We start from the raw sequence: 23,388 nt of genomic DNA on the forward strand, positions 1-23,388 counted from the left end.
GACTTAATGTCAAATACTCCACAATAATTTCAGACTTCCTCATCTGATGTGGAGAGACCAGCTTGTCTGAGCGTAGCCTTTAGGAGGCGGATCTCAAGTCTGGCCTTGGTTTGCTGCAGTTTGGTCAGAGTCAGTTGTTCCTCTCTCAGATGAAGCTGTGCTTCTGCCCTTTCAGTCTCTTTTTGCAGAAGTGCCTTGTAATCATCATCTTTGTTTGATGAAGGGCGCTTCAAGCCTTTGCTCTGAGATCCTGTGGCAACTACCACTGGCTCAACCAATGAGGATCCAGCTTCTTCCTCAGGAACAGAGCTGAGATTTAATATAAATACGCTCTCTGGTTCAGCCTCAGGAGGAACTGGCAGATTCTCCTCCTCCTCCTCAATTCAAGGCTCGCCATCCCCTACAACACCTTGAATACCATGGAGAGCTTGCGACTTCTCACCTCCAATGATGTCGAGGACCACATCTGTGTAATCTCCCCTCTTAAATGGCTTGTTGCCTGTTTGTGGGTTTTTGGCTTCAGCATGGTCCTTTGTTGCCCTGGCCATAAGAATCTTCCACCGCAATTTGATTTGGTCTGTGGTCCTCCTCTGGCCAGACCCTATGGCATTCACATTTTCTGTGATTAAAATCCAAACATCATTTTTCTTTTTGTTGGTATCCTTAGCAGAATTAAAACTTCCCACTATTGTTACATAATGGCACCGAACACCCTCTAGTAGTGCATTGGTTTCAGCAGCAGTGAAGTTACAGCTTCTTGAGTCCATGGTTCCGTTGCTTTACTATAGTGAACATTGTTCATCAATTATAGGCCTTGGGTCCAATTGCCTCAATTAAACACCAGTCAAAACTAATCAGTTGTAAAAGGTGTGTCTGAAAAGACCAACTACACAGCCATATAAATCAGCCTTTCTCAGAGGATTCACAGAGAGACAGTGAAATGGCAGGTGTTGTCCACCGCCACCACCACTTTGCCAGGAGAGGATACCGTCAAAGGGTGTATGTTGAACGTACCAAGCCACTGGAGCAATACACCACTGAGAAGCTGTATGTCCGGTTTCGCTTTGGGAAGGCTGATATAGAGTACCTTGTGAACCTTCTCAGGCCAAAACTTCAACACAGAACCCAAAGGAGTCACGGTCTGTCTGTGGAAGACCAGATCCTCATTGCTCTCCGATTTTATGCATGTGGGACTTTCTAGCAGGTTGTTGGTGACTATATGGGAGTGGTAAAATCAGCTGTGTGTGATGTGGTGAGAGATGTGTCAATCGCACTGGCCAGCCTGGTCAATGAATTTGTTTCTTTTCCAAAGGACAACCAGTTTGCCCAGGCCAAGCGCAGCTTTTTTCTTTTGGGGAATATGCCCAATATTATTGGAGCAATCGACTGCACACATGTGCATTTACAAGCACCTCGTGAGAATGAATGGGAGTTTATAAACAGAAAGGGGAGGCACAGCATCAATGTCCAACTTGTATGTGATGCTGACCTCATCATCACCAACTGCGTTGTCAAGTGGCCTGGGTCTGTCCATGATGCATGCATCCTGAGGGAGAGTGCTCTATATAGAGATCTCCAAACCAACCGACCGGATGGCATAATATTAGGAGACAGTGCCTACCCACTCCTACCATGGCTGATGACTCCTTTTCTAACAGCAAATACACCGGCGCAGGCACGCTTCAACACTGCTCATTGCAAAACAAGATGTGGAATTGAGCGTTTAAATGGAGTTCTTAAGAGGCGCTTTGCATGCCTTAACCACCTGAGAGCGGAACCACAGAAAGCATGCAACATAACCCTTGCCTGTACACAACATCGCTACTAAGCGCAATGTCCCTCTCTGTGCTGACAATGATGCACCTGAGCCCCTTGGAGACCCTAACCAACCTCCTGCATTCTGCCAGAACGAGCAAACAGGACGTGCAACAAGGGACGCAATGGTTAGACACTATTTCTGATTTGGAATTGTTTTGGATTTCAAAAATCAGTGATTGCCATTCTTTGCATTTTTGGGGTTATTATGTAATCATTGCATGCATCACTAATAAATATTCTAAAAACAAAAATATTTTCGATTGTGATGACTATATATATATATATATATATATATATATATATATATATATATATATATATATATATATATATATATATCAATTAGTGACAGAATAAAATGTATTGTTTTTTGTCAATTTTGACAGCTGTTTGGGGGATTATTGTATAAGGCCAAACTCTTTCTACTTTGCTGTAGGCCTAAACTGATAGGCTGAATACGTTAAAGCCTACCTAATCACTGTAGCCTGACGGATGAACAAATAAAATTAAAACCTTATGAATAAATAGGATATCTTGTAAGATACTGCATGATCCAAATATAGTATTATTTGATACATTTTTAAAGTTTTCATTACATTTTGGGCATGGAATCCACGCTGAATCCACCCTTCTGATGGGATCTGTTTAATTTAATTTTTTGGATCAAAGTGATCCAAATCCTACAAAAAAGTTCTAAAACCCAAACTAAAGGTTTGATCCGGATCAAAACCAAGATTGGATTACATGGATCTAATCCGATTATGTAATCTGTTTTTTCCTTTTGAAAAACCCATTTTCAAGATTTGATCCAATCCATTATCCAAAATCCTAGTGGATTACTTAAAAAAAACCGGGCCCTGAGTATTCTCAATAAACTTTGTTTGCGTTTACTTTGGCTTCCGCCTCCTTATCCACATTACAGGTTATCTCGATCCGCATGACCAATTAAACAATCTCCAAAAACACGTGCATGCACATTCTCATTTAATAACACACATCATGTACATAAAGAAATTTCAAGCACGTTAAAATATTGCCGCCATATTGGTTTTCGTTTATCTCGATCATCGGTTATCTCGACGCTTTTTGGCCTCCCCCTAGGCCACCGACATAACTGGGTTCCACTGTGTGTGTGTTTGTGTGTGTGTGTGTGTGTGTGTGTATACATATATGTGTGCACAGGCATGAGTGTGTTTGTTTTTGAAAGAGAACCAGCATGTGTAAATCAGGGGCAGTCTGTACAAGTTTCCCCAGAGGTGCCTCTGTCTCAGCTGGGATGCTCCTCTCCTCTCTCGCAGTTCTGATAAAGACAAATGGGACATAAAAATTCCAATTAAAGTTTTGTGAGAGTGAGCGGCCCAAACACACTGGGAACTGATTCATTCTGCAACTCCTCCTGTCCTTTAGCAACTCTTCTTAGTGCTCCAAACCCCCCACCCCCACCTTCCCCACCCAGGCAGAACTCTTCCTGGCACACCATAACTCCATACCTCTTCCTTCAATTTCTCAAAAGACACTTTATGTTCATCTCTGAGTACTGCTTTTGAATGTACTTTCTTACATTCAGTTATCCCTCTGCTCTCTGCCTCTGTGTGGATCAGAGTCTTGTTTAATCCTGTTAGGTGCAGCACTGGCACAAAATGGAGTAACACACACACACACACCTCCACAACATATCACTCCCACGCTGAAAGCACTTGATGTTGCTCTCATCAGAAGGTTGTTGATGTGGATTATGTAAGCCATGTGTGTATGTGCTGTGGGGGTGGGTGTCAGCGAGCTTGCTGTGTCATCTCCATCTTGTTTTAAGCAAAGCCATATGCCAACTTGTCACTTACATACATGCACACTTGCGCACCCGTGCACATGCGCACACACACACACACACACAACCACACACACAGCATCCACTGCCAGACTGTATCCGCTTAATTCAACGCCAGTGTAGCCAGAGGGGAGAACTCTGCAGGGGTGCATGTCACACAACGGCTCTGCTAATACATTTCCATGAAGGTCACACATTCTGAGAGACGAGAAGTAAAAGCAGCATTCTGTTCAACTATGCTTTAATCTTAGTATTATAGTCAAAGCTACAGTATAATAACAATAATGATTTTTTTCTTTTTTGAATTCTTACACTAACTGCATTTAGTCTAATGATGTATTAAAAATCAGGCAACTCACAACGTAATGCCCTAAAAAAACCTAAATCAGAGTGGAGCGAATTGATTGAGGTCAATCGGAGTGAAATTTCTAGCAAAATAAATGAGCTGGATAATCTACTGAATAACTACGTCAACAGTGCAATCATTATAATGCGAAATCTCAATTTCAGCTTGCATTCTGAGCATTTGCACTAACCAACATAACCAATGCATAAATAGTTGTGGTCATCCTGATAGAGTTCATCTTTTAAATATTTAATTATAAAGCCCGAGTGGATTATGGTAAATACTAGTGTATTCAAGTAGAAATACTAAATTCTGTATTGAATAATGTTGTTCAATTTTGCTAATTTTTGAATAAAGGTTATTACATTGTAAAAGCTAATGGCTATTTTTGTCAGACCTATTCAATACCTACTGCAATGGTATCTATTTTTAGGAGGGGTGACCTTTTATTGTATGATGATTTTTTTTTTTTTTATGTTTGTCTTGGCTTTAATTACATTAAAAATTACCAATCCATAAATGTGAATGACCAGCTAATGGCACATTAATCCTTTTTGTTTGATCTAATCCTATAATAGCAATAGGGGAAGACTGCAAGCGAATAATGTTCTCACTTATATACTAGTTAACATTAAAAGTTAATAACAATAAGAAAAAAAAAAAAGGTAGCTCATATCAGATACTTTAAACCCTGTATTTTAAACATTTTCTCTGGGTAATTTTTTAATTTCATTTGGGACAATTCTCAATAGAGTGGCTTTTCTAATCAAATGTACAATACTAAATGCAGGATGGGCATCAACCAAATGTTTTGAAGCAGAATACTGCAGGAGACTAAATACTTATATGCAATTTTCCTTTACACCTACAATAACTTTTGCATTATAGTGTGTATGAGGGGGAAAAAAAGCTTTTTGGTACAGCTCACATATACAGTTATTACTAGAATATGACAGCGATGGCACAAGCTGGAAAGAATGAGCAAAAACACTCCACATTTTTCTGCTTATGAATTGAACTCAAATACACACACACCAACAAAAAAGAGAACAGATGTTTTAAGATTGCGCTCTTTTTCTTTTTACTTCATATGTTTTAAAAAGGAGCGCTCATGCTTTTCCATCATGTCTCTTGCTTGTCCAGCTCAATGTCCTGTGATAGGTGGTCAGGTAGCACATGCCTGAGACCTTGCTATGGCAGCAGCTGAAAGCATCTCCTCGCTTTGATGACTTCTCTGACCTCTGCAGAAATACCGTCCCCAGCCACTTCAATATGGCATATCAGCCTGATAAGGCCATGGAGCAGTCATAAATACAGTCTGCACACTTTATTTACACAGAAAGACTGGCGTTTTGACTGACTGTCTTCTCCTGACCTTCACTCAGAAATCTACACAGAATAACATGAAAACTGCCGTCGTTGTCCTCCGTCTTGATTTATTCAAATAACTGGTGGAGAGAGAAAGCACAGCTGCATCCCAAAGCAATTTTTCTGACTGTAGGGAATTTTCCTTTGCATATGAATAGCCAACAATAATGGACATATCTTAAATAAAACTAAGTTCCTCAATTAATTTCCATTAAAATTCACAGCACTGAGTGAAGCAGATTAGAAAAGATTTAAAGGTCACATTGAGACTTTTAGGTCTTTGAATGCCATTACATTCTTTAGGATACAAGAGTGAGAAATTGATCCTAGTTGCATGCTGTTTGATACATCAGCCCCTTTGTATGCATGTGTTTGATTTACTGCAGTAGAGAGGCAACTTAAAAAATACTGCATAGAAGAAACCATGACTCACAAGCAGACATGACTATTATATGCATTTTAAAACAGAACCCCGGGGCACAAGGCTAACATAAAGAACCAGTCAACAGAGATTAGAAAAGACCTCCTAAATCTGTCTGATACGTTATACAGTCTGCTCTCTAGGCTATAGATTATGCACAAGCCGAGAAAAAGATTCTCACGCTTAGACACAAAACCATGAACATACTTAACCATTTTAGACCTTCAGTAAAAGGAAATCATTCATGAACTGCTTGCATAATAATCTTTATTATCAACATGTGATTTCAAATAGTATCCAGTAATTCTTTTGTAATTGCATTCTGGATTATTTTATAATTTCTTTTCTTGAAATATTGGTCTATTTTTACTTTAGCTTCATCCAGTTTTATGCATTAGCTACAATTCCACCTTGTTCAGCTCTCTGCTGAATGTGGTGCCAGTGGGATTTAGATCTTACTTCATCTTACGTCTATGCCTAAAGCCAGCAGCATTTTAAAACTGACTTTTTCACCTTATCTGTCCGTTCTGCAGATTGGCTTTTGAAACTCCGTATTTTATCTATAGCGTTGCATTATGGGATTGTAATGTTTGAAGTCTCCACTTTGGAATACTCAATATATTGAGCATGGCTGGAAAATGCTCATTATTTTTTTAACTAACAAAAAACCTGATCATTATCGCTAATGTTTGAGATGGCTGACAATATTTTTATATTGAACTCAATTGTACCGGTGCAAGCAATGTCACAGTGTGACATAAAATCATGAACTTATAACTGCCATAATAAAAATAGAGCACCAGCAATAAATAAGGCATCTGAATAATACAATTGTGATGTGATTTAACCATTGTCGAAAATTCAAGCACCTTGGTTTAAACTGACATATATAATTAGCTAAAAAAAAAAAAAAAAAACGGATCACAACACACCAGAAAAGCTATCTGTATTAATTTGTCACATAGACACTGTAGTGTGAATTGGAAATTATGATTGTATTATTATTAAAATATTTGAGCTTTTCTTTTCTTCAAAAAGCAACAAGCACCAAAGCAATAAAGTACAAACCTAAACAAAAGGATGCTAGTAGACTGATAGCAACACGCTTTTTTAGGATACTTGTTATTTCCTTTTTGCTACAGTCTACACTCCCCAAGCACTGGAGACAGAACAAGCTGACATTTATTCTTCTTGCACTTGTTAAACACTGTCTGTTGGCTTTAAATATTTGTCATGTCTGTCTGGCATATTTCCTGATCTGCTGCTAGTCCTACATACTTTCAAAGTATTAACGATAAACGGGTCAGCTTAGTTAGCTGTAAATTGGCCAAATTTATCCTTATAGCTCCAGATATGAGGCCACTTGTTAATTCTGTCTTCTTTCCTGAACATAGTCGTGAAGGATCACATGGTGTTTGTACTTTAGAAATTTCCTTTGATGAATGGTCACTGAGAGCAAGCCAGGTTTCGGTTTGTTTGCACTTAGATTGCCCGATTCAGCTGGAAGAGATGCTGAGAGCTGGGTGTATCTATGAACAACTTTGTTCTAAGTCAGCCTCTGTATCTTCATTGGAGTGTTAACAAGTGAAATATTGCACTATTCCTAAAATCTCTGGCTTCGTTCAATTTTTTTTGTTTATAACTTGTTCTTTTGGATCACAAGCAGCTACTCTTGATCTGTTTCACATTGATAGGACAACAGTGCTATTGGTAATGTTCTGCTATCCGATTGGTTGGGCAAAACTGTCCCAGAAACCCTCAGCTTCTCAACCTATATGCTCATGTTGGAGATTGTGGCCTAAGCTTTTAGTTATTCCTCCAGCTTTCGATTACTCTGCTCTTCTTTCTCAGATGCTATCCTTCCTGCACATGTTTTCTCTTCTCTTTATTTTCTCTTTTCCCATCACGTCTTCTATAGCTTTAATCGAAATTAGATCTTATTCCTGATTAGTCAGTAACGTGCGAACAGTTCCCTTCCAAAGGACTCATGCATTTACTTCCAGTTTCATGCTTACCAACTCTGTCCATGTACTCTCCAATACTGCATTATGAAAGCGGTGATTCCTGGACCTACATTATACGGCTGGCATGCAAGATACTTCTGAGTGTTGTTTCATCTTCCTGGCATAATGACAAAGCTAAATTAGTAAGATTTTTTTTTTTTTTGGCTAGCTGATGTTTCATAATAGATGTATAGAGGTCATCATATTCTCTCTGCGTGTGGCCAGTTGTGGCTCTGTCCACCCACGTTTTCTCTCAGCAGGCAGCCTGTTTATTTTTGACATTTATCCGTTGACAACCACTTATCTGCATGTACACCCTGTTTCTCTTTTTAATCACTAAGCTGGTGAAAAAATTAAGCTTTTATATAACACTTTTAAATTCAATTTAATTAAGAATAAAAAAAAAATTTTTTTTTTTTTTTAAAGGCTTCATTCAAAAGGGCTAATGGCTGGGGTTTTTGTAAATGGAATACAGGATATAGGATGAGTAGATGGGTTCAAAGAATTACAAAAAATTCAGTAACGTTTAATTTTCTTTCCTGAACTTTATTTTTTCTTTAAGTTTATTTAAGTTCAACTGGTAAAGTGTGTGTTGACCTTTGCAGAGACATAGCATACAGATTCAATGACAATTTAAAGATGTATTGTTGCAGCCTATGAGTCAGTGAGGATGTGACTGGGTCATGTTGGAAAAAACATCAATGGCATCATAAATCTAACACTGGTGTTCATATATGTTCCAATCTGATAGGATATTGGCATATTATCAGCCTTGAACAAAAATACTCATTAATGTATTATGCAGATTGAAATAAGCTTCTGAACCTTTTTGATAATTCAATACTTATCACTCGTTTTAATGACAATCAATGTAAAGATTTGAAAAAGGAATTTGCCTAATTTAAATGAATCTTGTTTATCATTTGAGATTGGTTAACACTTTATTTGATGCCAATTGGAAATTGGAAAAAAGAAATATATCTCTGTGACACAAAAATCAATGGCCTATGACATTATCGTGATAGTCCAAATTGATACACATAAATGTAGGGTCTCATTCAATTCTCTATATTACTACTTTAATTAGATACTAATATCAACCAGTATATAACTTCTTAAGATCTTATAAAGAACTTAACTTAAGATCTAGTGTGGCAACACTGCGTTTGTTCCGGATGTGCCTGCGTTATCTGTGCGCTTCTGTGAAAATCCATCTCTCTGCTTACACTTAGTTTGGGTACACTTACTTGTAAAAGAATCAGTGAAAACATGTACTTGTTTTATTAACGAATGTTTGATAATGTATTATTGTTATTGTAACAATAAACAACAGAACAATGTCTTAATTGTGGGAACGAAATTTTATGCAAATGAATATTGATTTTGATTATTGATTTCATTGATTGGAATAGTGATTATTTAGTTTGCCTTCTGTTCTAGACTAGAATTAGGTAAAGAGTTGGGATCTATGTGCAAAGGCACTTTATATATTATATAATCTAGGCAAAGTGACAATGAAAGAACCTCAAGTAATGTAGTGCCATGAATGTCCACCTGGGTAGAAAATGGTCTTCAGACATGTGATATACATTTAGCAGGAAATTGACTTTTCTTTTACACTACAAACCTGAAGTCCATCCTCCCCTTGTTTTTTTTTCTTTGCCAACAGTTTACCATGTCTTATCTCAATTTGTTTCTCATTCTGTTTTCAAATCCAGACTATGCCAAGTTTGCAGGTGTGTGATCATTTTCATAAGCCAAATTAGTGTGGGGATGATAGTTTAGTCCACAGTGGAATACAGTTTTCAGGGCAGGCTCATTCCTGTCAGGATTTGCAATGAGGGCAACTACATTCATAATCAAAGGCAAGTAGTTTTCCTTGTTTCACCAATTGCATTGTTGTCACAGAGTCACATAAGCTCCTCTATGGTGTTGAAGCTCCACTTTTAGTTGATGGGCTGCTAATCGATGACCTCGTGAAGCAATTGATAATTGGAAATTCACAGACTTTCTTTGGATCTATGGTAGAAGATGGAGTCTCCTGTAACAGAGTAGACTTAGGAGAAGAGTTAAGATTCTTTTGCAGAAGTAGGAACTTTACAGGATTGATAGTACAATTCAGAACTCAGCATGGTGACAAAGGCAATGGACATAACACAGCTGAAATGACAAAATAATCCAAACTGAATTGAAGAGAACAGACAAAGGGTTAAACAGCATAAATAACCAGTTAACAAACTAAACAAGGCTCAACATATTTGCAAAAGTAGCGACTTCTAAAAGAAATGTTAAATTGAAAGAGAAATTTATAGAAGATTATTAAAAATTTTTGGGAATTATAACATATGATAGTAGGATAGATAACAAACTGGGCTGCTTTTATACTCTCGCATGCTCATTTAAGGGTCAATGGGCATAAATTGCTAAACATTGGTAAACACTGTCAGCACTCTATACCATCTATAGACTGTCATTAACTTTACCTGGTTGATATCAACCATTACTTTACATATGTTACACTGAATATATCATAGAAATAAAACACCGTATGCCATTTATATGATTTTCTTTTTATCATTGATTCATTTTTATCATGCTGCCATGATACAATGTTGTGTAGATTGACTGATGTCTTATTTGTTATGTCCAAATAATAGCATCCATTCCACATCTTCTTTGGAAACCATATGAACACGTACACTATGGAAACAACTGTGGTTATAAAAAAAAAAATTAAAGCAAATTCATCTATCTGCCTTCTTCTTATTATCTGTTCAGTAGTATCTTCTCCCACCAAAACCATTGTCCTTTGAATTATTTTCTGTCTGTCTTATCCTCTCTTTCATTTTGCTTTTTCATAAATGGTTATCTCGCTTTTCGTTGGCTTACAATGACATCCAATTTTTCTTTTTTTTTCCTTTGTGTGGCTAAAAGCCCAAGTGAAGTTTGTTTAAAACAGGCATTCCCAGTTCATGCTATTGTTCTGAGTAACAGCATAACAGATGGAATCTGAATTATCCCAACATTGAGACACTTTAATTGCAACAGCTGGTGTGAACATTCACATACACACACACACACACACACACACACACACACACACACACACACACACACACACACACACACACACACACACACACACACACACACACACACACACTCACGCAGCTGGAAGCAGGGATTGGGGGGGCAACCTATGATCCGTGTAGAGCGTCTGTAATCTGCTATAAGACTGTTAAAAAAATGACCCTCTATCCTCTGCCATATACCAGAGTTGAATTGAACTGCATTCTGATCATTGACCTGTAACAATGCTGATGTCCCTCTCTTTTAAAACAGAGTATCAGTTCTGATACTGGCTTTATTGTTGTAGTCAACTTGTCATTTCCTGCCTGGCTTAATTTAGAACGTCTCATTTTTGCCTCATCTGTAGTGCAAATATATTGCAGTGTAGCTCTGGCTTTACATTTCTTGACTTTACAGCTCCATGCCAAACTACTGTACACTAGGTCCCCTTTTTGGAAATAGTGATGCATCTCCGAGACTTCTGAATTTTCACTTCTCATTATATCCTTACTTACCATTTATACGGAATTTCTCTAATAACACATTGCCGCATGACTACATGGAATCTACATGTCAAGTCAAGTCAAGTTTATTTGTATAGCGCTTTTCACAACAGACATTGTCTCAAAGCAGCTTTACAGAAAACAACAGTGAAGGTAAATGGTGTGCGTTTGTCCCTGATGAGCAAGCCGTGGCGACAGTGGCAAGGAAAAACTCCCTTAGATGATATGAGGAAGAAACCTTGAGAGGAACCAGACTCAAAGGGGAACCCAACCTCATATGGGTGACATCAAGAGTTTGGTCATAAATCTTTCAACAATACAGAACAATTTGTGATCATCATAGATCCAGCATCAGCTTCTCCATGCCAGGGCCTTTAAACACTCGGCATCTACTTCTCCATGATCATCCATAGGTCCATAATCTTCACGAGGTGGGACGTGACTGGAGCTGGCCAAACCTCAGGATGCCTCGGGATGGGGAGAGAAAGAGAAGCAGTGGAGAGGAATTAGCGTAGCTGCTGTTCATGATATTAACAGCACAAGTTGATAATGTGCATGTGATCATATATTCTGGAGCACAAGGTTGTGATGTGATGTGTGTGATGTGTGTTATGTGTAGGCTTTGCTAAAAAGATATGTTTTTAATCTACACTTAAACTGGGAGAGTGTATCTGAACCCCGAACACTGTCAGGAAGACTATTCCAGAGTTTAGGAGCTAAATGTGAAAATGCTCTACCGCCTTTAGTGGACTTTGCTATTCTAGGAACTACTAGAAGCCCAGAGTTTTGAGATCTCAGGGAGCGTGACGGATTGTAGCGTGTTAAAAGACTGGATAGATACATGGGAGCCAAACCATTTAGTGCTTTATAAGTGAGTAGCAGTAGTTTGTAGTCTATTCGAAACTTAATAGGAAGCCAATGTAGGGACGATAAGATTGGGGTTATATGATCGTATTTTCTTGACCTAGTAAGAACTCTTGCTGCCACATTCTGAACTAACTGAAGCTTGTTTATTAATGATGCAGGACAACCTAGTAATGCATTACAGTAGTCTATTCTAGAGGTCATAAACGCATGGACGAGCTTCTCTGCATCAGATATAGATAAGATATTTCTTAGCTTAGAAATATTTCTAAGGTGAAAGAAGGCTGTTTTTGTAACTTGATTGATGTGATTTTTAAAAGATAAGTTGCTGTCTAAAATAACTCCCAGGTCTTTTGCCGTTGAACTAGTAGTTACAGAACAACCGTCTAAATGCAGGCTGAGATGCTGGAGCTTCTGTGTACTATTTTTTGGGCCGATGAGCAAAATCTCCATTTTATCAGAATTTAATAGCAGAAAGTTATGGGTCATCCAATCTCTTATTTCTTCAACACACTCAGTTATGCGAGCTAATTGAGCTGTATCGCCTGGTTTGGATGAAATATATAGCTGGGTATCATCAGCATAACAATGGAAGCTTATTCCATGCCTTCTAATAATATTTCCTAATGGAAGCATGTATATTGTGAAAAGCAGGGGTCCTAGAACTGAACCTTGTGGCACGCCATAATTTACTAGCATTATCCTGGATAGCTCTCCATTTAAATCTACGAAATGGTAACGATTGGACAGGTAGGATTTAAACCAGCTTAATGCCTGTCCCTGAATACCGATGTAATTCTGTAAGCGATCGAGGAGAAGATCATGATCTATAGTGTCGAACGCAGCACTAAGATCTAGTAAAACTAATAGGGAGATGTAGCCTTGGTCTGAAGCTAAAAACAGGTCATTAGTGATTTTAACTAGAGCAGTTTCTGTGCTATGATGGGGCCTAAAACCTGACTGAAACTCTTCAAAGATATTGTTCTCCTGCAAGTGGTTACATAACTGGGCAGCGACAATCTTTTCTAAAATCTTAGACATAAATGGGAGATTTGAAATTGGTCTGTAATTCGATAGCGTGTTTGGATCCAGATTAGGTTTTTTAATGAGGGGCTTAATAACTGCTAACTTGAGGGATTTAGGGACATGACCTAACGATAGTGAGGAGTTAATAATATTGAGAAGAGGCTCACCAGCTGTATATAACACTTCCTTCAGTAGTTTAGTGGGAATTGGATCTAACTGACATGTTGTTGATTTAGCTTTCATAATAGCATCATACAGCTCTTCCTGTCCTATACATGTAAAACAGTGTAGTTGTGGGGTTGTAAGTACGATTGTGTCGGGAGATGCTGTCAGAGGTTGAACTGCCACAATTGTTTTTCTAATGTTATCTATTTTTTCAGTGAAGAAATTCATAAAGTCTTCACTACTAAACTGTGATGGAACACATTTTTCAGATCCCTGATTTGTTGTTAATTTAGCGACTGTACTGAAAAGGAACCTGGGATTGTTTTTGTTATTTTCTATAAGTTTGCTCAGGTGTTTAGCTCTAGCAGCTTTTAGCGCCTGTCTGTAGCTAAGCATACTGTCTTTATACGCAATTCTAAATACCTCCAAATTAGTTTTCCTCCATTTTCTCTCCAGTAGACTACATATCCTTTCTTCAGTGGATATCTGACAATGACAGTGTAGCCATGTACCTAAAAACCAGCCTCCCACCTTCCTAAAATCGTCCACACCACCCCATTACTCAGGATGTATTTATGTACAGAGACTTTAAAGCCATTCTGTAAGTGTCCTAAATAAGGGCATCTGTCAACTGCCATAATATAATGTGAAGACTGCTGTAATCATTAAGATAATAATGCTCAAATGGAACATCCTTTCAACAAAGTTACAACTGTTTAATTTGCCTGTTAATATAGAGTTGAAAATAAAAAAAACAATGATTTATAATGTATATGTCCTCTATCACTCAAAAAAGGATAGATTCCACTTAAGGCTGGTTTTTCAAAAACATTTCCTTCTCATGTCATCTCAGTTTTTCTTTGTCTTGCCCCTGGCTTGCTTATTATGGATCTAAATCAATTTCTGCAGAGCTGCTTTGTAACTACAGTATATCCATTGTCAAAGGCACTATACAAATCAAATTGAATTGAAGTCTTGCCATCTTCTAGATTGCATTTCTGGACTGTCTTTTGTTATTGAACCTCCTGTTTTGCAATCTTGTATAGTTCTCCTGTTTTGTTTTGTTTTTTTTTACTTTGGACATGCTTTTTGGCATTGACCATTTGCCTGATTTCTGCGTATGGTTTTGCCGGTTATGTATTTGAATCCTACCTTTTTTCACCATGCCTACCTTAACCAGAAGTCTAATGTGTGAGTAGAAGCTGATACATTACCAGAAGATATTCAGTGATACTTGTTAAGATGTCTGATTTATAGCAGCAGAGTGTGTTAGAAATAACCATCTCTGCACCATTCATGCAAAACATTCATTTCTTCTTCCTATTCTTATATCTTCCTTATATAGTTCCTATATGTCCCATTTAAGAATCATTAATCATTAGCAAAATGCAAGAACATGGTGGTAGGAGAAATTGACTGGTCTTAAATACACACGTGTATGAAATGTACATTTTACCATATCCCACACTGGCAGTCAAGTTTTTCTTTGCAACATCATGGGTTTCAGTAAAAACATTATTTGCAACGGTTTGCAGCCAGTAATCCCTATAAGTTTTAAAAAGAATTCAGCCAAACCTCTTAGTACATAATACTCAAATTATTTATTGAAATACTGTATCTTTTTTCTTCTTTTGGCTTCTTCCATTAGGGGTCCACCCTCGTCACTCTCACTGAAAACATCAACATCTTCAGCTCTGCTACCTCCAGCTCCACCTCCTGTCTTTTACTCAAAGCCACTGTCTCTAAACCATACAACATCACAGGTCTCACCACAGACCTATAAACTTTCCCTTTCACTCTTGCAGATACCCTTCTATTACAAATCACTCCTGTCACTCTTCTCCACCCACTCCACCCTGCCTGCACTCTTTTCTTCACTTCTCTAACACACTCTCCATTATATTGCACTCTTGACCCCAGGTACCTGAACACCTCCACCTTCTCCATCTCTTCTTCCTGCAACCGCACCACTCCACTGCCCTCTCTCTCATTTACACACATGTACTCTGTCTTACTCATACTGACTTTCAATCCCTTTCTCTCCAGCACATACCTCCACCTCTCCAGGCTCTTTTCAACCTGCTTCCTATTCTCACCACAAATCACAATATCATCTGCAAACATTATAGTCCACAGAGACTTCTGTCTGACCTCGTCTGTCAACCTGTCCATCACCACTGCAAACAGAATCCTTGATGCAGTCCAACCTCCACCCTGAACCAGTCTGCCATTCCTACTGCACACTTCACTGCTGTCACACTGTCCTCATAAATGTCCTGCACCACCCTCACATACTTCTCTATCACACCTGAATTCCTCATACAATACCACAACTCAGTGCTCGAATTGAGTCAAGTCTTATGGGGGTCCCCAGTTGTTGTGGTAATGGTGGGGGGCGGGGGTCTTTCTGTCAGATTCAGCTATTTACAATGTAACACAAAACATTGTGAAACTGTTTAAGGGCCTGTTTTAGGACCTTTTTTTATTATTTTAAACATCAAAAGGATGGCAAAGTATCAGGCAATGTCAACTCAACTAGCTTCAAATGAGGGTTGCTTTGTCTGAGCACCACCGCATAACAGGGCCTACTAATAATGAAAAATTGGTAATTTATTGATTATTGATTAATTATTAATTTATGTTGAATACAAACCCCTGACATGAAGTAAATAAATATAGTAGAAAGACAAAAGTGAAAAATACCCCTCAAAAAAAGTCTGAAAGTTTTCTCTACCCAAGTGGCGGTTTATTACTCTCAATTTCTTAGCTGGCTTCATGCAGTGGCACCAAACAAGTGGTAAATTATATCATGCGTATAGTTTTAAATGTGGGGGTGTTTGCATTTTAAAGAGACATGCCAACTATTTAAATAAACATGCTTATGTCACATGAATGATTGTAAATAAATTCACAAAATTTACCATATCCTAACTGCTTGAATTTAATCAGATGTGTAACATATAGTTATTACTTAAATAATCTTGGGGACCACTCTAAGTATATTTTTTACTTGTCATGGGGGTTCCCTAATGCCTTGGTAATGGGGATTATGGGGTTATGGGGATCCCAGATCCCCCCAGCCCCCCTCAATTCGAGCACTGCCACAAATCCTCTCTCGGCACCATGTCATACGCTTTCTCCAAATCCACAAACACACAATGCAACTCTTTTTGAACTTCTCTATACTTCTCTATCAACATTCCCAAAGCAAATATTGTGTCTGTAGTGCTCTTCCTCGGCATAAAGTCATACTGTTGCTCACAGATGGTTACCTCTTCTCCCAGCCTGGCTTCCACTACTCTTTCCCATAACTTCATGGTGTGACTGATCTGGTCTGCACATCTCCCTTATTCTTAAAAACCAGTACAAGCACACTCCTTCTCCATTCCTCAGGCACCCTTTCACCTTCCAAAATCTTATTAAACAATCTGGTTAAATATTGAAATAATGTATATATTACTTATTTGTCTGAGAACTAGAGTTTATATACTCAAAGCCAAAATATGCCTGCTCAATAGCATTGTGTTTGTTCAGAAAGAAGCTTAATTCTGGAAAGATAAAAAAATAATAAAAATAATTACAAATAAAAAGATAATTGAATATATTTTCATTCGATTTGTCATTTGATTCAAGTCCAGATTTCTGGATATCAAGTTGGCTGGGTTAAAACAATGTTTGATTTTGTCTGTTTCTGATACCAAACATTTGCAAAAAATGTTCACAGATACAGAATTTATATAGAACTAAATCTCGACATTAGTAGATAGCTAACTAGCCAACTTTATCCTATCATACAAACCTAACATCTCTAACTGCATTTCATTGGCCATGTACTTGTACTCTGCACAATGACAATAAAGTTGAATCTAATCTAATTTAAGCAATGGTTACTATGTAAGGACTACAGTCCCATAACCATAACTTTTTTACCGGGAGTGTGTTTTTATAACTTTTTAAAAGTGTATTCCTTTAAAAATCATCTTTATAAAAGTATGCAAGAAGAACTAATCCATATACATTCTAATAATATTAGTGTAGCCTTATTTACTCTACTAATGCTTCTGAATGGCATATGTAATAAAATGTCTTCTATTATAAATCTTTCACATCCAGGCATCTAGAAATTAACACAGCAGAAGTAAGTTTTTTTTGGCTGACTTCCTTTCTGTAAAAACAGATGTTTACATCACATACATATGATTGTATAAAGAATGAGTTTATACAAATCTCTAATCATATTGTGGCATATATGAATATAAAGAGAGAATTTGATATGACAGAAGTTATTATAATGGACAGTTTAGGCTGCAGGTTTTTTTTATGTTTTAATTACTTTTTATAATGGATTAAGTGAAGACACAATGCTGCTGATGCAAAGAAAAAGCAACTGAAAAAAAATATTGCCATAAGAGTAGCTGTGGCAGATTTAAACTGATGGAATAAAGGATTTCCATTTCATACTTGTCACTGAAATTATTATATATGAAATAATTATTATATCATTTTAAGGAATAATTATTTCATTTTTATGACTCCCTATATTCCTAGCACATTCTGTAGGTTTAGGTTACACAAATTAATGAGGTTTTCCCTGCTGTCTGAACAAAGTCTAATTACATTTGCATTTAGTGTCTGAACAAACCATTCCAAACATTCCTGCATTCCACATATCTAGTTTCTTTTATCACCGTTTTTAATTTGTAATTTCTTTTGGTTTAATACAAATTTTCCAAGAAGTTTTTGGCTGCTTCCACAAATCTTAAGTGGCTCTCTGTCTGATTGACCCAGAAACATAACTCAGCAGACCTCAGTCCTGACACCCACCGCTCCATCAACACTGTATTTACCTTGTTGCGGCATCATTAACACATTTACTGTGTTTCCCATCTTCCTCCCATGCATGTGTGTCTAAGAGAGAGTAATGGAAATAGTGTGGCGCGTCTTCACTGAGTTATACGGTTATTAAACACTCCCCGGAGGCTGATTCACAGTATCAATCCTTGTTCTCAAGTGATTCATTCAGACTGGTTGCCAGTTAACAAGCTCGGCCTGACACCCACTCTAATGCACTAGTAACAGATTCGGGCTTGCTGAGTGTGTGGAGGCTGTAATTTACACAGAACTGAGTGGGATTATATCAGCGGATTTCTCTTTTAGCTCTTAGAAGTCTAGACACTCAGGCTAATGTCACTTCCTCTAGTTTTTCTATCAGTGTGCATATTCCAGGTTTTTTTTTTTATAAAATTGTTCTTTTTTTTTTATTTTGAGCATTTGCTTATCTCATTTTGACTCAAAAATCTGTTGTGTTGTTGTACCTTTTCCCCACTCTTTCCTGTCTGTCATTCCCCTTGAGCTCCATCCATCCATTGCCTTTTCCATCTCTGCTGTTTTCCTCGCTTTCTCAACTTCTAGTGGATCAGCACTTTCTCTCTACATTGGCAGATACACTCTAATTCCCATAGATCTGTTAAGATTAAGCGTTATGCTAATTACTTCCTCCAATGCTTCCCTCACACTCCGCTCTGCTTTTTCACTCTCTGTCACTCTCACTGCTTCCCCCCACTACCAACTCTTTATTCCTGCACAAGATTAGTGTTATCACTATGCCTGCACTGAGATGCAGTAGGCTTCATGTTATAAAGTAAATCTAAGCATTAATGCAAGTGAGGTTATGCCCTAATATTCTGAATCCCTTGTCTTGTGTAAAGGCTATTGTATTTCACATAAAGTTTTTAATTATTTGTGTTAAATAATGTTCATCATAACAATGATCAGAAGAGGAAACCATGCATTTCCTAATGTAAAAAAGCCATAATAGTATAGTTAAATACTACTACACTATTCAGTGGTAATGAGTTATTATTAGGCTGAATTTTTCACCAGTATCCTTTCTTGAAGGTAATTTTATGTAAAAATGTTAGCGACAGAATATTTGATCATGATGATGGGAAAATAAAGGTGCTTTCCACTTGCACATTACAACATAGTGAAATTCTTTTTTTGCATAGATAAGAGATGATACAGTGACCCTGGAATGCAGAGGGTTAAGGGTCTTGAACAAGGGTCCAAAAGTGGCAGCAGGGCTTAAACCTCCAATCTTGTGATCAGTATCTCAGAGCTTTAACCACTGAGCTAGCACTTCCCACATATCTGTGTATTAACCTTTCTGGTTAAACTCTTTTTATTTGTATGGGAAAAGACAAACGCTGATGTTAAACACACCGAAAAAACTACATTGCAGGCATCTCATGACTCCGATGCTACTTTCACAATTTTTACTCTTTCAGTTGCCCATGGGTTACAATAACTCCAAAACTAAAAGAGAGAGTGTGTGTGTGTGTGTGTGTGTGTGTGTGTGTGTGTGTGTGTGTGTGTGTGTGTGTGTGTGTGTGTGTGTGTGTGTGTGTGTGTAGTAAAACTGCATTTGCATGACATACGTTCGATCTAAAACTGTGTCATAGCCTTTCGATTTAAATGGTAAAAAAAACTGTAGTTAAATCTATATTTTTTGTCAAACAAAAGCTTTCCAACAAAGCTTGTTTCAAATAAAAAATTGCTTAATATAATTTTTTTTATTTCAAATATGTACATGTCATAAGGGCTTGTTCTTTCTTTATTATGGAATATTTACTTTCATTCCCCAACAATCATCATGTAATAGAAATTTTGGAGAATGTTACTTTAAATAGCGTTATACCAAGCATTGAGTTTCATTATTAGCCTCACTTTTCAAAAGCTCTTATAGTCTTGAAAATGCAATGCAAATGTGCAATAAAGTGTAGCTATCACACACCATCATATATGTGTATCTACTAAGCTATTAACATTAACATTTACAAAAAATTCACTCATATTTTCCTTTTCCCAGGGTTCAGCTTGTGTTTATTAAAGGAATGACATACAGTATTTAAAAAAGGTTCTAGCTTGTCCTGTTTTTTTTTTTTTTTTTTTTCAGATTCTGGGTTTTCCCAGAAGCTTCCTAGAGTGTGTGTGCATGTGTCTGAGAGAAAGAGAGAGAGAGAAAGAGAGAGAGATAAAGCCAGGAGGTGCATGCTGACTAGTTGGAGTGTAAGTATCTCCTCAGCCATGTTGTTGATTGTGTATCTCAGCAGGAGTTTGGAGCTGTGCAATACACACTCTGAAGGCCATCTGATTAAAATGGAGCAGGTCCTTTCCTCCTCAGCCCTCGCACTCTTGCTCACATTATTCAGCCACTCACTTCCCATGCATTGCTGCACTCTCTTGCCAGCATGCAGGCTTGATTCATTCTGAGATGTTTGAGTGGTTTTAACTTCTTCTACACAGACACCACACACATACACACAAACATTTCCTTTATAAATGACAGCCACTGCATAATATTTTTTTTAAGATTGATGATGTACTAGAAGTCTCTTTTGTGTGCATGGTCACATCACATTCTCATGTAAATATATTATATTTAAAAAAGATTGTGGAGCTCAAAGAAATTGCATCATGCAACCTGCTATTAGAGTGTTACAACATATAATAAACCTATTCAAACTTTTATATAATAAGCGAAGGATGATGTGCAAAAAGTCTACTTCCACACTGAGTTAAAGACAGAACAATAGAGAGAGAGAGAGAGAGAGAGAGAGAGAGAGAGAGAGAGAGAGAGAGAGAGAGAGAGAGAGAGAGAGAGAGAGAGAGAGAGAGAGAGAGAGAGAGAGAAGACATGGAGACAAAGGGAGGTTTCACTGGATTTTGACAGGGTTGGCAAGAGGAGAAGGGGATGAGAGAGGGAAAACTGAATAAAGGAAAGTAGATGAGGACACACACATTCTGAGGCTGAGTGTAATCTCTTTAGATGGACAGTACGACCTGGTCACAATATGTCTGCAGGTTTTGACAATAAAAAATGCAGCTCATGTAAGCATTTACGTCAATATTGTGTCATACAGCTTGTCCTTTACAATAAGACCCAACAGTCTGCTTAGTCAGATCATTTCAAGCAGCAAGTTCCTCATATGCAATTTAATGCATACCCAAGACAAGTGTGCATTAAGAAACGTGCCAACATAATGTCCAAGAATTGGGCTGAATGGAAGCTTACTGAACAGCTGTCTTCCTTGTTAATAATTAACAAAGAAAATACAGTGACATCAAGCTCCTTGTGTTTATTTCAATATTTAATGCACTTATTTATTTTTCCTATACATTTCATTTCCAAATTCAGGCAATAATTCTAAGCAGTGGAAAGAAACCAGAGAACCAGCAGGAAATGCATATGAACAAGACAAACTTCACATATGCAGCAACCCGAACGCAAAATGAAACTGAGGACCCTGTAGCTGTCATGATGCCACCCACCTACTGTATGCAATCCTGTTTCTTTTATTTATATTGTATTTACCACAGTATAAACCCAGAAAAAGATGACATGCACATTGATCCTGTAGAAATTTACAATTACCACTTGGATTTATTACTTTTCCACATCCACCTAATTTGTCAAAATGTATTGCTGTCTGCATTATTGAAGATCCATGTTGCAAATGTACATAACAAATCGATGGTCATTGGTTGCTGTGTGACTTGATATTCTGTCCATAATATATCTTTGTTATTATTTGTGTATTTTGCACAAACTATACATTTGTGCCAAATTAGAAGCAAACACATTTGAATATAGTCCACTGATTTTTAAGCAAACTCTGTTTTGGTTGTAAATAATTCATGTTTTTCTTTTGTGCCAGAACATGATGTGTTATTTTCCCAGCTTATGTCCAGGTTGTAATAAAAACTCATCTGTGCCAGCCGGACCTCCTGAGGCGGCTCCGTGGACGCACAGACTCAGCTTTGGGACTAAGGCTGTCCAATGTGCCTGCCAGCCATGAAGAGTGTGTGGCACTATTGTTTCTGTCAGTGCTGGCAGCCTCACGTCTAAATGTCATCATGCTGGCCTGAGATGCAGGACGTGACTGCAAGAGAAACACTAATGTCATGATTCACATGGCAGCTGCATTAGAGCCAATTCCAAAGCCACAACTGGCAAAGCAGCTTGGTGGAGCTTATCACAGTGTCTCTCTCATCAGTTAGAGAGATTGTGTGTGTGTGTGCTGGATTAAAAAATAAACCAGAACTGTAATATCCTGTATAAGGGGAAATAAAGAGTTTGTGGTTAGTGTTTTTGCTGATAATTGGAGTTGTTCAGAGATTAAAGCTCTAGTTTCTACAGTGGGATGCAAACCTATTAATGCAACACTTAAAAAATATCAAGACATTAATGTCCCCTGAACCATGCACAAATAATTACAGTTTAAATCTGTTTTGTTTTTTTTCAATCAAAATAATGTGTGTATGTTTGGTTTGGGATTTAGTATTGTGGCATGCATGTCATGGTCTGGGAAAACCCATTGGATTCTGCTAAACACCCAAAAACGTATTTTTATCAAAACGGTAAACAAATGAACTCCTTTATGTTTTATCTGTGTCAAAATCGTGCTGGTAAGTGTAATTTCCTTACCCAGTTAATGTCAGGATTTGATAGCTGCTGTAGCAAAATGGACAAAAGCGCAAGCATTTAGTTTGTAATCAGAGACTGGCTGACAAAAGCTCAGCACCACAGTTAGAATGCAATCTTGCAGTTTTCAAAAACTTTGATTTTGAACTTTACTTTTGGGAAATGTGTATTAGGGAGCATTGTTATTTCTGATACAGGAAAGTCTGTTGTTTTAAAAACTATATGTAGCAGAGTATTGTCAAAATTTCCATCTAAAGGGTTTTGTCTAATAGATCAAATTGTCAAGCTGTCAAGCACCTCAAAGCTAAAAAAATAATCCTAAGGGAGGTTGTTGTAGTTTGTGATAGTTTGAAGGACAGAAAAGAAACTAAGTTAAAAAGCGGACTTATGCTCCTTTTAAACAGTTTCCTGAAAACATCAGATTGTTAGAAATATGTCTTAAAAACTTAAAAAAATAAGAAATGCCATGGTCAAACTTCTCACTCCTACAGCGAAT

General features: G+C 37.5%; 1 pseudogene across 1 annotated transcript; it reads left to right on the top strand.

Moving 5' to 3' along the window:
• Positions 1–871: 871 nt before the first annotated feature.
• LOC310726249 (putative nuclease HARBI1) lies at positions 872–2,016 on the top strand (annotated as a pseudogene). Its single transcript has one exon. The product of its transcript is annotated as a putative nuclease HARBI1 (transcript).
• Positions 2,017–23,388: the final 21,372 nt, after the last annotated feature.

The sequence above is a fragment of the Silurus aristotelis genome (assembly GCF_946808225.1).
Source record: "Silurus aristotelis genome assembly, chromosome: 5".
Lineage (NCBI taxonomy): Eukaryota > Metazoa > Chordata > Actinopteri > Siluriformes > Siluridae > Silurus > Silurus aristotelis.